The sequence below is a fragment of the Sinocyclocheilus anshuiensis genome, unplaced genomic scaffold, assembly GCF_001515605.1.
Source record: "Sinocyclocheilus anshuiensis isolate Anshui unplaced genomic scaffold, SAMN03320099.WGS_v1.1 scaffold822, whole genome shotgun sequence".
Classification (NCBI taxonomy): domain Eukaryota; kingdom Metazoa; phylum Chordata; class Actinopteri; order Cypriniformes; family Cyprinidae; genus Sinocyclocheilus; species Sinocyclocheilus anshuiensis.
The window spans coordinates 950,728-968,227 of NW_015539892.1; the positions used below are offsets into that span (position 1 = coordinate 950,728).

The window sequence follows — 17,500 nt, forward strand, 5'->3', positions numbered from 1 at the left end:
ACATAATTGTTTAAATTTAAATAAATATATATATATATATATATATGTAAACAATTATTAGTAAAAAAAACTAATAAGTAATAAGTTACATCAATATTTAAAGTTCAAGATTAATACTGTAGAAGTTTAAATCTTTATTTTACTTCATAAGCATGTTAATTGCACTTAACTTGAAATTCTGAGTAAACAATTTAACTGATTCCTTCCTCATGTGGTCCTTTTGTCCAGTCTATAAATACACAAGTAAAATCTATAGGAGAGATGTGATGAGAGCGTCTCAGTAAACAAGTTATGAAACAGTGCCAACATGCGTCTAATATACCTGTCTCAAAATAGCATGTTGTGGTTCAGACGTCATCACTACAGAGGGAGGATCTAAGACACTATCAATCTTTGTGTGCACGCATGGTTTGGCCAACGACGCTGAATAACATTTACATCCCCAGATCTTAGCTTGTGTCACGTTAAGTGTGCTTGAGCTGATGAACTGTCACCTTGTTCCCTGCGGAGAGAAGCTCCTGTCCAAACACAATCCTGTTACCGCAGCTCATCTGGACAAATGTTTGTCTGTGTCCCTCTTGGATGTCATTTCTCTTAGCACTGTTGAGATAAACAGGAGAGAGTGAGAGTGATGGAGACAGAAGGGAAAGTCAAGCATGAGCGCTTCCGGAGTGACCCTTTAACGAAGCAGCTCTGATCACCATCACAGACGCTGTGAACACAATGACACACTGCACATTTACTGCATACACATGCAAAACTCACCAACATATGGAAGCCTGTTTCCGCCACTGAGTAAAAAAAAAAAAAAAAAAAATAAAAAATTTGTGACTTTTTCTCTCACAATTCTGACTTTTTTCTCGCAATTACAAGTTTACATCTCACAATTCAGATTTTTTTCTCAGAACTGCAAGTTATAAAATCGCAGTTGGGTGTTATAAATTCAGAATTGCATGATATAAACTCGCAATTCTGAGATAGAAACTCTGACTTTATATTTTAATTATAATTTATAATTTCGAGTTATAAAGTCAGAATTGTGAGATATAAACTCGCAATCTTTTTTTAACAGAATTGGACTTTATTGAATTTTCGCAATTGCGAGTTTATGTCTCACAATTTTAAGAAAAGAAGTCAGAATCGCAAGATATAAACTCACAACTGCGATAAAAAAGTCAGAATTGCAAGATAAAAAGTCGCAATTACCTTTTTACATTTTTTCTTCAGAGGTAGAAACTTCAAAATGGTTTTCAAACATTTTATTGTCTTATTGTCAACGAGTTTCATATCAAAACTAAATGCAATGGTTAATCGGATTGCTAATAATAATACCCTAGGTATAAGTAAAGACATAAAGTTACTATGACAAACACCATTAAACTCCCAAAACACTCCAAAATATATAAATGAAAATACCTGAAAATTACTTTAAAACTTCCTATCTGAATTTCCTGGACTCCAAGACCCTCGTCATGGTAACCGCACTGGAAACTTCCTCTCAGGCCTGTAGTTCAGTGGTGAGGCACAGAGCGGCCCACAATGGCAACACAAATAAACATCTCTGCGTAAAAGTGTGCGATTTCCTTTTAGCGTAGGCTTTTGCTGTAATACGTAGACCTTTTGTTGTTTGTTGCGTAGGTTCTCTGTCATAAACCACAGACCGATGCTCTATTTACATTCATGCCTTCAGATGGCTTTTTCTTGCCAAAAACTGTGCAGAAGGACAAACTGAGTTCCTCAAAGAAAGATGGAGACCATGTTATGAGTATGTACACATACTTTTTGTTCTTCTGTAAAATGCAGTATGATCAAAGGATGGTTGTAATGAGTCTTATCTTCACACCAAATGCCACTTTTAGCGAGGGCTGCCATTTCTGTCTCATGCTTTACAACAGCTATGTGTGAATGAAGAGAGAGATGCAGCAGAGATGAAAGAGAGTTTCTGTGAATTGTGAAAACCCGTGAGGGGTCTTAGGTATGGTATGTGCATTAAATATGGCAGAAAAAAAATGTCTCTGCTAAAGAATTTCCCCCATTTAAACTACCAATCATTCTGTAACTTTCTCACACAACTTGTGATCCACAGCATTTCTGCCACTACAAATGGTAAAACACTGTGCTTTTACAGTGACTAATGCCATAATGGGTAACCCACATATACTTTACCCTTATCAAGTCGAGCAGAGGAGGATGGGTGTCCTTTTTCGAGCCATTGTTCCTCCTACGGTTTCTTCATAACCCTGTGTTTTCCCTGACATCTGTAGAGGCCACTTCACAGCAAAAATGAAACAAAAGGTTAAAGAGACAGTGTGAAAATGCCATCCAGTCAATCACAACATATTAAATGCAAGACAAAACCCATCTTATTATACAAATTTCACTCACTTTAATGCAAAATATGTCCCATATAGAAAAACAGCATTTTATTCGGACTTTAAGCACGCATTTAGACTTGAAATGGAGTTACATTAACATATACTTAAACATTTTAGCACAACATTAAAATTACATTTTGTTTCTAATACTTTTTGTCTGGTAAAATGGCTTTATTCTCAGATTTGAGCTCTGAGTTTTCTGCTGTGTTTCATGCACATCTACAGGTAAAACTGATGAGTCTGTCCAACAGCTCTTTGCATACAGCTGATAAACAGTGTTGATCTATGCCAGAGAGAGGTCACATATAGTAAAACAAAATTTATCCAGAATTAACGTGTAACCGCAGAAGCCACATAAAAACAGGAAGTACTCTCTTTGCTGACAGGAAGTGGGTGAAAAACACACGTATAAACACAAGCCAATGATGTGCTGCATATGTATGGCTGCGTGTGTGAAAACTAGTTTTGCTGCATTCAACTTGTAAGATTGGAACTGTTTCACACTACTTGTGTTGCGAATTAAATCTGAGAAGCTTTGAGCCACATCCCACATCCTGATACACCTCTCCCTGCAGCGTTATATGCTGCTGAGCACAGTCACTTTACACACTTTGTTCAGTATTACATTACAGTAAGTACACATCAATGAGTAGCGATTTAACCTTCAGCAGGCCATTCATCTTTAGACCATAACTCATCTTGAGAAGAGGTGTGCTGATACTTTTCTAAGTGCTCAAACTTATGATTTCATCTTGTAGTTGCTAAAACTGTAAAAAAAATAAATAAAAATGCCTATCAACCACTAAGAAGACATTAGCAACTGCATAGCAGCAGCCTGTCCACCCAAAACACCCTAGTAACTGTATTCTAACGTCCTATAGCAAACACTCGGACCACCCAAGTAGCTGCATAGCAACACCTTGGCAACCATCCAGAACACTCTGGCAACTGCATAGAAACGACCTGGCAACTGAGCAAAGACACCCTAGAACACCCTACGATTGTGGCATGGGCAAACCTTATCACTCACGTTTTAATGTTTTTTTTTTTTTTCAGAACATGTAACAATCTAGTTGGAAATGTTACACACAAGAGGACAATACAGTTACAAAAGAAAACCGAAACACATATAAACAGTCCAAACTTCAATATGATGTTGTATGATTACCAGTCCAATCTGTAAACTCAATATATTCATTTATTTATGCTACAGCTCCATCAAGACTCCATCATCATCATGAAAGTAGGTCAGTTCATTCCCCTCTGCCAACACAACTGTCACTGGGTCCTTGCTGCTCCTTGTTTAAACAGAAGGGAGATTTTCAATGTGCTTTGGTTTGTCCATTTTGTTTACACTTTGAGTCATATTAGTCACGGTTCTTTTCAACTTTATTAGTCACTATGGCGAAGGCATATGACTAGCGCTCAAGCGTTACAAGATACAAGGATCCTGTTGTGACCTCCCATTAGCCGGCTGTTGAGTGGAAGGGCTCCTCTCTCGGGGACTTACCTGTGGCACAGAGATCTCTGTTATTACTGAACGTCAACGCCTTAGCATTGGATATCTTGACCTATTGTGTATTACAGTCCTTAGGTGCAAGAAATAACTATGACCTCTTATTGCTCTATTGTTGCTCACATTGTGTGGCTGAACCTTTGCTATTTACCTTTTCTAATAATATTTTACTACCCTGTGCTGTTGTTCTCAGAACAATGAGTCATCTACCTTCCAGATGCTTGTTGTTTTCTGTTGTCCATCTTATTTTAGCATCTTGTTTATGACGTATTGTAAAGTAATGTGTCATATATCGCTCTCTATACTTACATGATAGTGTTACAGATGCCTCTGGCCAGTGGAGATACAGATAACTAAAAACCTTTGTCCTTAACTGAATCTTTAAAGGAACAAAATTTAAACCAGAATGTGCCAATTTACTCACTCTTGTGTCATTCTAAATGACTTTCTTTCTTCTGCAGATAACGAAGCAAGCCATTTTAAAGAATGATCAAAGTATTGCTGCCCATTCAACAAAAACAAGAAATTTTAACATAAAAATTCAAGTTGGTTTATCAAGACAGGTTTGATGACACAACTAGTTCCCCTAAACACATCTGTTTGAATATGCAAAAGACCAAAAATAGGATTTGAAGGGGTAGATCATCAGTGAATAAAGACTAAAATAGTAACACTTTACAATACAGTTTTATATGTTAAAACATGAACTGACAATGAACAATAGATAGAGATGGTTAGATGGACAGATGGATAGATAATTGAATAATTGATATATTAATTGTTTTTTAACATTAAAGGTGGATTGTGAACGAACAATGAACACGATGAACAGTAATTATATTTGTAAATCAATAATAATCAATTATTGTTCATGGTTAGTTTATATTTGTTACCCAATGCATAAAGTACACAATAATGTTTGCTTTGTTGCAAAGTGTTTTCATCATATGGCTTCATAAGACTTCATGTGTAGAGTCATATGACTTTCTTTCGTGATACTTTTTATGAAACATTAAGGAATTTCAATGAAAAAGTGCTGCATTAACATTCTTCAAAATGTCTCATTGAGTGTTTCACATTAAAATACAGTAATAAGTAAAATGCAGGTTTGAAAAATGACGACAAGTTTGAATCTGATCATTAATCAGTGTTGACAGAAGATATGAATCTGATTAGTAATCAATGTGTGTGTTTTGCATGAAGCATGTGGCTGCAGGATTACGCAAGGTGTTGAGCTGCAGGTGGTTTCAACTGAGGTTTATAGAGTGAAAAGACAAACACATGAAGGGCTCGTGAATACCCCAGCAAGTGTGACCAGGGACACGTAAGAACATCACAGACCGCCTTTACCACCCCCCTGCGATTGTAAAGGAGGCAATGACTCATATTAAAAAGACCAAATTGGGCAAAAAACACTCAAAGAGAGAAACACACACACACACACACACACTTTCTCTCCAGCCAGCAAACTAAAGTGTGAACTGACAGAATTTAAAGGGTGCGATAGACGCTATTTACACCGAGTGAAAATAGCAGTATTTTTTTGTGACATGCTATTTACACTATAGGTGCAAATAGCTATAGACAGTTAAAATAGCAGGATATTCTGCTAATTACTTATTGCAAATAGTGTCAATTATCTGCACCTCATCATTTTAATACATTATAAAACTGTGCAATAATAACGTATTGAGTGTAAATTTGACTTTTAATTCAAATTATTAAATGGATGCCACCTTATTGGGACAAAAGCCCTCCCCTACACCTAACCCTACCCGATACTTTATTTTCAACTTTTTGATTATTTCCTTCATTTTTATTAAAAATAAATGCTTTTCTGATGTGATTTGAAATTTGAAAAGGGAGAAAAAAAGTTTGCCAAAAGGCAGATTCGAACCCGGGTTGATCACGTCAAAAAAAGTATGACACACACTTGACCATCTACGCCACTGAATCTGATGATTAATGACCGTCTTTTGTAATATTGAATATCCCAATCACACGTTGGTGGGTGGATTTTGTGAAAATAGTCTCTCCCAACAAGGCGGGCTATTTGCACTTAGTGTAAATAGACACACTGATTTTTTTTTAAATTCCCAACAGTTAAACAGTTGCCCACAGAAAAAAAACAGGGGGTGCTCGCCCTCAAGTCATCCTAGGTGTATATGACTTTCTTCTTTCAGACGAATCCAGTCGGAGTTATATTAAAAATTGTCTTTGATCTTTCAAGCTGTTTAATGGCACTCAGCGGGTGTTGCAGTGCATCAGTCCAAAAGAAGTGAAATAAAAAGTGTCCATTCATAATAAAAAGTGTCTCACACAGCTCCAGGGGTTGAACAATGGCCTCCTGTAGCGAATCGATGTGTTTTTGTAGGGATGGCTGACGCGAAACTTATGTTTCGATATGGTGTCGAGATCCCGAAGCGCAGATGTTTCAAAACACCCATGTCACGTGACTAAGACAAATCAAAGCATCAGGGCGTTTCACAAGTGTTTCGAGACCCGAATCTGCTTTTGATCGACAGGGTCAAACCACACAATCGCAACATCTGTCTTAACCTAACTCCCGCAAAGTATAAAAGTGGAGTCAATGCAGCAGAACAATTAATATATTTAAATAAAAATCTTTATATGTAAAAAATGCCAGGCGTTGTGGCTTGATGCCTTTTATTACCTACACCTAACCCTACCCGATACTTTATTTTCAACTTTTTGATTATTTCCTTCATTTTTATTAAAAATAAATGCTTTTCTGATGTGATTTGAAATTTGAAAAGGGAGAAAAAAAGTTTGCCAAAAGGCAGATTCGAACCCGGGTTGATCACGTCAAAAAAAGTATGACACACACTTGACCATCTACGCCACTGAATCTGATGATTAATGACCGTCTTTTGTAATATTGAATATCCCAATCACACGTTGGTGGGTGGATTTTGTGAAAATAGTCTCTCCCAACAAGGCGGGCTATTTGCACTTAGTGTAAATAGACACACTGATTTTTTTTTAAATTCCCAACAGTTAAACAGTTGCCCACAGAAAAAAAACAGGGGGTGCTCCCCCTCAAGTCATCCTAGGTGTATATGACTTTCTTCTTTCAGACGAATCCAGTCGGAGTTATATTAAAAATTGTCTTTGATCTTTCAAGCTGTTTAATGGCACTCAGCGGGTGTTGCAGTGCATCAGTCCAAAAGAAGTGAAATAAAAAGTGTCCATTCATAATAAAAAGTGTCTCACACAGCTCCAGGGGTTGAACAATGGCCTCCTGTAGCGAATCGATGTGTTTTTGTAGGGATGGCTGACGCGAAACTTATGTTTCGATATGGTGTCGAGATCCCGAAGCGCAGATGTTTCAAAACACCCATGTCACGTGACTAAGACAAATCAAAGCATCAGGGCGTTTCACAAGTGTTTCGAGACCCGAATCTGCTTTTGATCGACAGGGTCAAACCACACAATCGCAACATCTGTCTTAACCTAACTCCCGCAAAGTATAAAAGTGGAGTCAATGCAGCAGAACAATTAATATATTTAAATAAAAATCTTTATATGTAAAAAATGCCAGGCGTTGTGGCTTGATGCCTTTTATTAATGTTTGTTTAATTTGTTTGAACAAAATAACATATTCACAAAGAGTTCATTCGTCAGAGAGATGTTACAACACATTACAAGAACAGAACAATAAAAACACAACTTTCAAATAGGCTATTTATTATAATTACATGCTACACCCGGGATTCGAACCTAAAGTGACAGATTCTGACAACATGTCAATCATGCACACTAACCACTCCCCCATCCCACATGGTGAAATGACGACCACAACATATACGTTATAATTCAAATTCAACAAGTTAATTCGCTTAACGGATTCGTTGTCAATGCTGTTTCAGAGCAATACTTGAAAATGAGATGGGTGTCGAATTGTTTCGAAGCTTCGGCACATTTGCTTCGACTGCTTCAGTGTTTCACGAAGCCTTGCTCTGCACACCACTACGTTTTTGTAAGAAAAATATCCATATTCAAAATGTAATAATCACTTTAATGTAGCTTGCGCCAACAGTTGTACACGGAAGCAGCTCTGGGAGGATGACGTATGAGGTCGGCGTTTCGCATGTGCCAGTGAGTCTCGTGAAAACGAGCAAAGGAAAACCAGTCTCCTCTTGGCTTATATCGAAATCCTCCGACATTCTTCTTTACAAATCCTCGTTTTGTACTTCTAATTAGTGACCGTTGTTTTGTTTTGATCTCTCCGCTGCGCTTCCGCGTTCGTCACTTTTGAGCGGCGCATGCGCAAAGCCGACGTCCTGTGTCATCCTCCCGGAACTGCTTCCATTTATAACAGTGAGCGCAAGCTAGATTAAATTGATTATTACGTTTTAAATATGGTTATTTTTCTTACAAAAACGCATCGATTCGCTGCAGGAGGACTTTGTTCACCCCTGGAGCCGTGTGAGACACTTTTTATTATTAAGGATGGGCGCTTTTTATTTCACTTCTTTTGGACTGATGCACTGCAACACCCGCTGAGTGCCATTAAACAGCTTGAAAGATCAAAAGACAATTTTTTATATAACTCCGACTGGATTCGTCTGAAAGAAAGAAAGTCATATACACCTAGGATGACTTGAGGGTGAGTAATTTATGGGCTAATTTTCATTTTTGGGTGAACTAACCCTTTAAGAGGAAACAGGTCAGCGATAATGAGTGTAAGTGTGTGTGCTGCTGTGGGTGTGTGTGAGAAAAGCATATTTGCCATGTAAATAAAACAATAAACACCTGATAAACAGAGCAGATCTTGACTTGTTCCTGATTTTGCAAGATCACGGCTTGTGGCAAGACATTCAGTTCAGTTATTCCAAATGTGCATTACCCAACAGTCACGAAAAAACAAACAGCGTTATCAGCAAACACATCCTGCAAAGTTACTCAACCCAAAATCCATTCCCTCTAGAACTTAATTAACCTGTTTCAGACCAAACCCTAGTAGGCTGAATACAAGTTGGTACTGCTCACACCAATCAAACAAACTCCCACACAGGCCAGAATTCCTCGCACCGGATTCAGATTGGTGCAAAGTCAAAAACAAAGCATCAAAGTTCTGTTAGTACATGTTTTGAATGCCTCAGAGCACAATTTTCCTGTCCTCTTTTATGTCTTTCTCACAATCTCTTTTGTTTGATTTGGGGGTCTGAATGATTCATGGTTTCGGTGAGCATATCATGCATGCTGTACATCAATATCCCACAAAAAATAACATGGAAGTGTAGCGTGATATCTTCTCGTGATATCTCCTTAAAAGCATAGGTGGAAGCTTGTTCTCATCTCTTACCTCCCTGGTTTCAATACAGACACGATGTGCTCATATATCTTTCCCCAGCTCCTATTTACAGTAATCTGACCTTATACTTCAGCAACATATTAATTATTATCTTGGGTGGGCATTACAGCTTAATGCTCTGTTATTATATTTAATGCTGCATTGCTATATTTATTTAATATTTAAGCTACTCAGCTCAGTGATTCAATTTCACTGATTAAATCTGCCAAATACACATTCTATTTACTTGATATTTTAGTTCAACTGCACACTCTGACTATGTAACCTAACATTTCATGTCATTAATAACATTTTTGCTTCAATAACCAGATTTTATATTTAACATCAAATTGTTATTCAAAAATGAACCAAAAAAGTTCATCACAGAAATGTCCATACAATCACACATGAGCGTTATCAGTATCAGACCAGATGTTTCTAATCTAATTCAACATTATAATTCTGTGTTTAACTGTTTAAATATTTGTACTTGAATGTGCAATAAGCAATTTTTGATTTGTTGTTGTTATGTTTATGCTATGCTGTCCAATAGCTGATATGAAAGTGGTCTTGGACTTTATACGCACAGCTCTCATAGATGCAGCATAAAGCGTTTTCTTCATACCTCTGTAGTCAATAGTTTTATATTACAGTGTCTTTTAGGATTCAACTACATAATTCGCAACGTAGGGCAAGGAGAAAAAGAGCCTGTGATTTTGGAGAAAGAGAGACAGAAAAACTCACTCACACACATATAGCATAATTAAAAAATAATAAAATTAGCAGACTTTGCTGCTGAGGTTCAAATGGTTTGAAACTGAAAAATGAAGATTAGCAGTCACTTCTATCCTGTTAGCATTCAAAAGAAAATAATTCAGTTACTTAAGCAATTAAATCATCATTCATGGCACCTCTGCAGAAAATGACACTCATTCAATTCTGTAATAGCACTTTAAGCTGTGATGTTGACTCAGAAAAAAACACAAATGCTGCATTCATCCCAGCACCTCCCACTGAAACACAAACCTCTACATGCACTTCACCTGAGAGTGTGTATCTGTTAAACCACTCATACACAAAGCTTTAGTCACCTGGGTCAGTACCTGTCACACTGAGTCACTGAGGTGACATGATGCTTGCTTGATTTTGGCTATTCTAATGGAAAGTAATGTTAATTTGTTAAATAGAGCTCTGTTCCAAAACCAAATGAGATTCACAAGAATGAGTTTCCACAGAACAAGAGTAATGTCTACAACTATCATAGGATCCCATAAAAGACTAATGCTCTACATAGGCAACAACTTATTTTGACAGTACAAATCATACAAACGTGAGATGCAGAAGCAGTTTGACATAGCATGTTTCTAAGCTAAATACCAGATACTTTAATGACCATAAAATACATAAAATCAAATATTTTGAATGCATTTTTTTCCATCACAATGCAATCTGCATTTATGTTACAAATACAATACTCCCTTAGATTTTAGCCTCAATGAAGTATCTTCACAAAATGTTGCTACCTATGTTTCAGAAAAGCTTTCTTGTCAAGGGTACACCTATGATGCTTTAAAATGCAGTTTGGTTAAGCATGAGTTAAACTGAACACAAGACCCTTCCAAGATTTTTGATTAAAAACAACTTTGTCAGTTTGTTTGACAATCCAATCCATCAAAACTCTGTTTTTTGTTTTATCCAGTCCACATTTCCACCTGTTTAGTGAGTGTACTCAAAAAAAAAAAAAATAAAAAAAAAAAGTAGATATGACTGTTTTGGAACAGATCTTATTTTAGTGCTTATAAATGATTAACACCACTTATGACTAATATACTATATTCAGTTATTAATTTGTTTCTATGTGTCCCACTGTGTTTTCCAATGTTGCATTAAATATGATATTGTATTAAATCCACATATAATTAAGCACACATTTATCTGAACTTAGTCCAGTGATGTTATCATTAACTAACACTAAACTATTAAACATTTTTGCTAATTGAAATTAAGCTGAAATAAAATATTTATTAGATGAAAAACTTTAATCCAAAATTAGAAATGAACTAAAATAAGTTTACGTTGAAGCACTAAAATCACCAACTGAAATAAAACTAAAACTAAAAACTAATAAATAATTAAATGAATACATTAAAACCATTTAGAAAAATGTAAAAAAAAATTATAGAAATGACAAAAGAGTTTTATAACTGATGATGGCTTAAACATTACAACCACTCCTTGAGAAATGCAAATATTGCCCACCTTTACCGCAGGGCTCTCTCTCTCTCTCTCTCTCTCTCCTCTTTCTGCCATTTGGAAAGAAATCATCACCTATTCACGCCCTCACATCTTTCCTATGGGAAAGAATGTGCTCATTCATGTTCTACCAAGGATATCAGTTAATTCAATTGAATGTAATCCAACTAAATCATCTGTGCTTTGCTATTATCCAACACACAACTGGGAGAGGCGGCGGTTTATTTGTTTACCAAGGCCTAAGGGGTTAGTTATTGCATAAATGCCATGAAATAACAGTAAGAATAACCAAAGACTACATTGTGTGCAGTACATTATTGGGTTTGACATCTACAGGATGCTGCTGGTAAAACAAGCCCGTACAGCTCAACACTTGATCACACATTCCTTGATCTGTGAGAATAAACTTTCACTCACTTTCTCACTTCCTGTACACCAAACCCCATCCTCATTCTCTCAGTATCATCCTCTAGAGTTATGCATTTAATTCAGAAAGCAGCGTGGTAACTACGGATGGGTATCGTTAAGGTTTTAACGGTATTACTACTCTTACCGATACTGCTTATCGATTCGGTACTTTAACGGTATTCTTATCGGTACTTTTTGTTTATATATATATATATATATATTTATATGACAAATTAAGAGCTGAATTAACATTGCTTTATATTCTGAAATGTAACAAACATTTAATGAAATGAATATAAAACATCAATTTGTAAATGCACCAGTGTGCAGGCATTTTTAGTGTTTTATACTGTACATAAGACAAGATACAGTAAAAACATGAACAAAGAAACAAAGTAAAACAAACTGACAAATACAATAAAACAAATGTACAAATGAAATGAAATAAACAGTGCTTTAATTTTTCCATGAAGGTCTACTAACGTTACTGTTCAGGTAAGTAATTACAAGTAATTAAGTATTACAAGTAAGTTAAGTAATTACAGTTTTCACTGTATGTATTGATAGATTAATACTTATTAAATCTATAACGTTATTCAGATTAAGAGCTGTGAGTGATTTTGTCTTTGCATTTTGTTGTTTGATTAACTGATGGCCCAAGCGCCAGTCTGTCACGTTAAGACAATATATTGACACACATCGGATTTTCTCCCAACTGTTCTCGTCCACTTAAGACATAAAATGTGTTTATTACGTAAATACTCTCCAACCTGGCCATTTTGACATTCTCACATTTTGAGTTCTCTCCTCTATCATAATTAAGCAGGGCTTTCATGTTGCGCGTGCTGAAGCTCCTCCGCACGAGCGCGATCTCGCTTCTGAGTTGCGAATAGCAAAAAGGCATCATAGACAAATGTTTGAATATTATTGCATATAAAAACAGCTGGCGACTCTGTCTTGCAAATTCTGTCTCACCAATGTATCTACAGCAATAATAAATGTATGTGTGTTTTCTTAATTTCTCCAGTACCGATAGCAGAACCGTTAACGTCAGAGCTTATCGATACTCCGGTCTTTCATAATTTAGCCCCGTGACCGATTAAATACCGGGTTTCGGTACCCATCCCTAGTGGTAACATATTGGCACATCTCCAAAAATATGGTAACGTCATTGCACCATATAAAAGATGTCAGTCCTTTACAGGACTTGTGTCTGCTCCCAGCTGTTGGTCTCCATTTGACCCAAATTTGAACCATTTACAGCTATAGAAGCTGTTTATATAGTTAAGACCACTGCCTTATACATACTGTCTGAGGATTCAGAATGCACACGGATCTCAGCAGCCTCCATCCACACTAAATATACATGTTACACCCTCGCAATGCTCAAACATTACGGACGGTATACAAAACTACAGGGTCAAATGTACTAAACAGGGTAATTCAGTGTTAGAGCGCAAGCTCATAAAAGCACTAATGGGAGTGGAACGTTCTGTGTGTGATCTACTGATAATGTGCAAATTAAAGAACACAGACACAGTGAGATCTTTTCCATAATGACCAACGCGATCTACCAAATTAGCGGAGCTGACAGTAATCAGGTGTGGGTAATCTACTAACAACACAGGCTCAAAATGGGTTATGCTTTTTCTGAGAGTTAAATAATGGTGCAAATATCAGTAAATTCACTAGTGCAAACCTTAGTAAATTGCATTATACATTTAAATACTCTCTTCCTATAATTTTTGCATCTGAAAGGGAAAATCCTATGAATGCATATTCAATAAAGTCAGTCACAAAAATAACTGTTTCCACACCTTTTTTTAGCTAATGTTTCACTGCGTGTCTGTAGTAAATCCGGATGGTAGTTTTGTAATGCCAAATGAGAGATTGTGCAAGCTGTTAGTAAATCTGAATTTACAATAGATTTGTAGGTTTATTATGATCAAATAAATGCAGGCTTGGTATAAGCATAACAGACATCTTTCTAAAACATTAAAAAATCTTATTGACCCCAAATTTTTAAACAGTAGTGTAGGCCTTTTAAAGGAAGGAGAAAATGCTATCAGTGTCTGAACTGTATTCAAAATGCAGGTGCAAATTCATCTGTCATGGAGCCAAACTATTAGATGCTAAAATGAACAGTGTGTGACATCACTTCCTCAAAAACTGTGAACAGAACTATGTGTTAGGATGGTCAATGACAAATAGCTGTGGTTCATATATATGTGTCAGTTTTCCTATTTATGCTAATATATATTACCTAAATATTAGCTATTGGCTATAGAATTTTAGCATATTTTATCATGTTATTGGCACACTGTTTTGGATATTACAGACTTCTCCATTCAGGCAAATAGGAGCTGTACTTCCATGACTACAAAATAGGCGCTCAAGGGTGTAACCAAACCAAGATGGCCATCGAGTGGACTGACTCACCGAGACTTTCACTGAGAGTTCTTCAACTCCAGTTTAGTGACATGAAGATTTGTTTACTTAAGCAAAACAATGAAAGCCGTCATTCTAAGACTGATATGGATGTAAATTCATAACCAGGATAATCAAAGCACTTACTCAGCACTGTTAACAGATATGATTGTTTGCATACTCACTAAATCACATGCAGTAGAGAGCTGTTATTACCTGCTTTCTGCATGCCTGACTCTTAAAGTAAGTTCACACACAAAAAAATGAAACATCTGTCATCATCTACTCATCCTCAGCACGACCCCAAACCTGTATGATTTTTCCATTTGTTGGAAAAATGAAATGAACGAAATGTGCAGAATGTCTATGCAGTTGAAAAACAAGTACTGCAGGAGTCTTCATTAACCGCTACAGAAGACATTTGCTGACATTGTTATTGTTAACTGAAACTAAAACTAAAAATCATTTTCAGCAATTGAAATAAAGCTATATATATTTAAAGCAAATATAAACACTAGGTGAAAAACTAATGTGTGTGTGTGTGTGTGTGTGTACACAAAACTAACAAAACAAAATTACTCAAACTTAAAATTAAAATGAAAACCAAAAATATAAAAGCAAAAGCTAATACTAAATATTAATAAATACAATAGTATACAAGTAATACTAAAATAACACTGCTTGATACTATATCACACTAAAAATACTAAAACTTTTTAATCCATATTGCTCATAATTAATCATAGAGACTCTACTATGAACTCTTTTTATTTTAGCCAGTAACTACCTAAAATACCCAAGCAACCATTAAAGCCTTTTTAAAGCCATTAAATCTATTTATTTTTATAATACAACATTGATCAGATCACATTTGATTTATGAACTTTATGATTAACCACACAACTAATGATTGATAGAATACCCCCCATACTCTGTGAGAGAGGGAAGGTGTCAGTATGGCGTCTCCAACAGAGCTCTGGACTTTGATGAAGCCGCCAGCCGATCAACTACACAGGCCGCTCAGATTCGTAATCTCGTAACACAACTCAGAATAGCTTTGGTACGGTGGGGAAATATGTCCTCATACACATACTGTATGCATAAGTGAGTGATTGAGAGACAGAGACACACCATGTTTAGTGAACAAATCTAGTGTGAGCCAACAGCATGTAATATACACCCAATGACCCGCTCCTGCCACCATCTATCTTATCTGCAGAGTTAAATTACTCTGTAGTTAAAGGAACACTAGACGACATTCATTAGATCCCATTCAGGTCTGACTGTGCCCAGTGTTTCAAGGGACATAAAAACAGTGGTTTCTTTAAAGAAATAGTTCTGTCATTTACTCACCCTCACGTCGTTTCCAAACCCGTTTGACTTTATTTTCTCTGCAAAACACAAAAGAGATGTTTTAAATAATCAGTATAAAATTACAACAAATGGTGACTGAAGCTTTCAAGCTTCAAATATGACATGAAAATGGTACATATGACTCATTCAAGATATATTCTGAGCATTATAACAGAAATAGCCACTGAAAATCTTGACATCTGACCGGCATTTTCATGAGAGCTCGTTTGAGACACAGCGATAGCTGATTTGTGAACAAATCTTTTGAGTTAAATCTTTTCAGTTAATTGGTTCATCTAGTTAATACTCTCTAATTGATTCATTCCCAAATCAGACTCGTTCAGTTCTTGAGTTCAACTCACTGACTCAACGATTCAGTGCAGCAGTCAACAGCTCACTTTACGATTATCACTTTTGGTTTGTTCCTCACATGAAGCCATGGTATGACTTCAGACGACTTGAAATATTGTGCAAGAGTCATATGAACTACTTTTTATTTATTTATTGAAGTCTGAAACCCCAGTTCCTGTTCTTGTTCTGTAAATAATGACAGAATTTTCATTTTTGGGTGACCTAATCATCATTCATGCTCAACCTAATGATTCTATGAAGTAAAAACTCACAACAAAAACCCATCACATTGGCTATAATAAAAATGGCAGCATTTTTAGCTAGAATGAATGAGATTGTGAGTGATGTCATTGGCTAATGTTTGGTATCTGCTGAACCGACCAACAAGATAAGGTTGACAGATGGACTTTCTCACATGTTGGCAAACGGTAGTGGTGTAATAGCAACTAACCAGCGTATATTATTACAGCAGTAACATCGTACATTACCCTTATATTTTAGCTAGCTGTTATCACATGAGCAAACACTACCTGGTACTCTCTGTTTTTATCTTGGATTTGTTCTTCTAAAGGTTCATTTTCAGCTAACAGAGTAGCATGTCTCCAGCAGTGTCACTCTGACATTAGTGTGGCTGTCAATCCTGTTCTTTGTACATGACATTTCATGAACACGGTGCAAAGTCAGGGCGGAATGACCATTAAACACTGACCTAATGATCTCACTCTTATGTTAATTTGTTTTAGTATTGCATGGAAATAGGGTAAATATATTTTTATTTGAATGCTACAGTCAATAAGACTTTTCTTTGAACAAATTAATATTAATAATATTTCACAATATTACTGTTTTACTGAATTTATCAAATACATGATAAGCAATAGACTTTATTATATAAAATTTTCATTATAGCAAGTGAAATTTAAATAAACACTTCTTTTACGAAATATTTACTCAATTCACTACACGTATCTAAAAATGCTTTAATTTTTTCACAAAGATGTTGGTGGATTTTGAAACTGACAGTTCACAATTTTCTGATATACTGTTAATCTATAACTGGCCAATTAATCAGCATGGTCGATCATATGAGCCTCTCTCTAATTACAAAGAAACCCAAATGTAACATTCTTTGCTTTTAACTTCATAAAAGAACAAAGAAACCTCATTTTCCACTGAGCTCTGACAGGAAGAGCTGTGTTGAGGTCGAGAATCAGAAAGTTGAAAGCAAAGAAAGAAAATGCATCAGCACAAAACTTTTTTTGACAGTCTGAAATTCTTTAATAATGATCCCAGTTCTTTGTGAGATCGAATTTAAACCAAAGCTCATGATTCAGGAAGGAAAACGCTCTGTGCATGCTGCGGTAACACATGCAAAGCAGTAGGGTGTACAAAGCCTTTCAACCGCCCATAAAGTTTTCACTGCCTTTGCTTTAAATTCCTGTGTGAGAGTGTGCATGCGTGTGGCATACATGTTTGCGTGGGATGGCTGTGTGGCCTGCG

General features: G+C 36.1%; 2 long non-coding RNA genes across 5 annotated transcripts in view; one reads left to right on the forward strand and one right to left on the reverse strand.

Annotated features, from left to right (window-relative positions):
- LOC107685819 (uncharacterized) overlaps positions 1-17,500 on the reverse strand; it is a 40,759-nt gene that overhangs the window by 14,727 nt on the left and 8,532 nt on the right. For 2 of the 4 annotated variants that reach the window (XR_001633992.1, XR_001633989.1), the window contains exons 1-4: positions 15,650-15,712; positions 2,167-2,270; positions 1,417-1,895; positions 495-600 (exon numbers count right to left, since the gene is read on the reverse strand). This is a non-coding gene — a long non-coding RNA (uncharacterized LOC107685819). Of the gene's footprint in view, positions 1-494; positions 601-1,416; positions 1,896-2,166; positions 2,271-15,649; positions 15,713-17,500 lie in introns of those variants that run through there. The other 2 variants (XR_001633991.1, XR_001633990.1) reach the window with 2 other exon arrangements.
- Positions 10,844-17,500, forward strand: part of LOC107685821 (uncharacterized) — a 23,221-nt gene continuing 16,564 nt past the window's right edge. The window contains exons 1-2 of the long non-coding RNA XR_001633993.1: positions 10,844-10,853; positions 16,028-16,034. This is a non-coding gene — a long non-coding RNA (uncharacterized LOC107685821). The remainder of the gene's footprint in view (positions 10,854-16,027; positions 16,035-17,500) is intronic.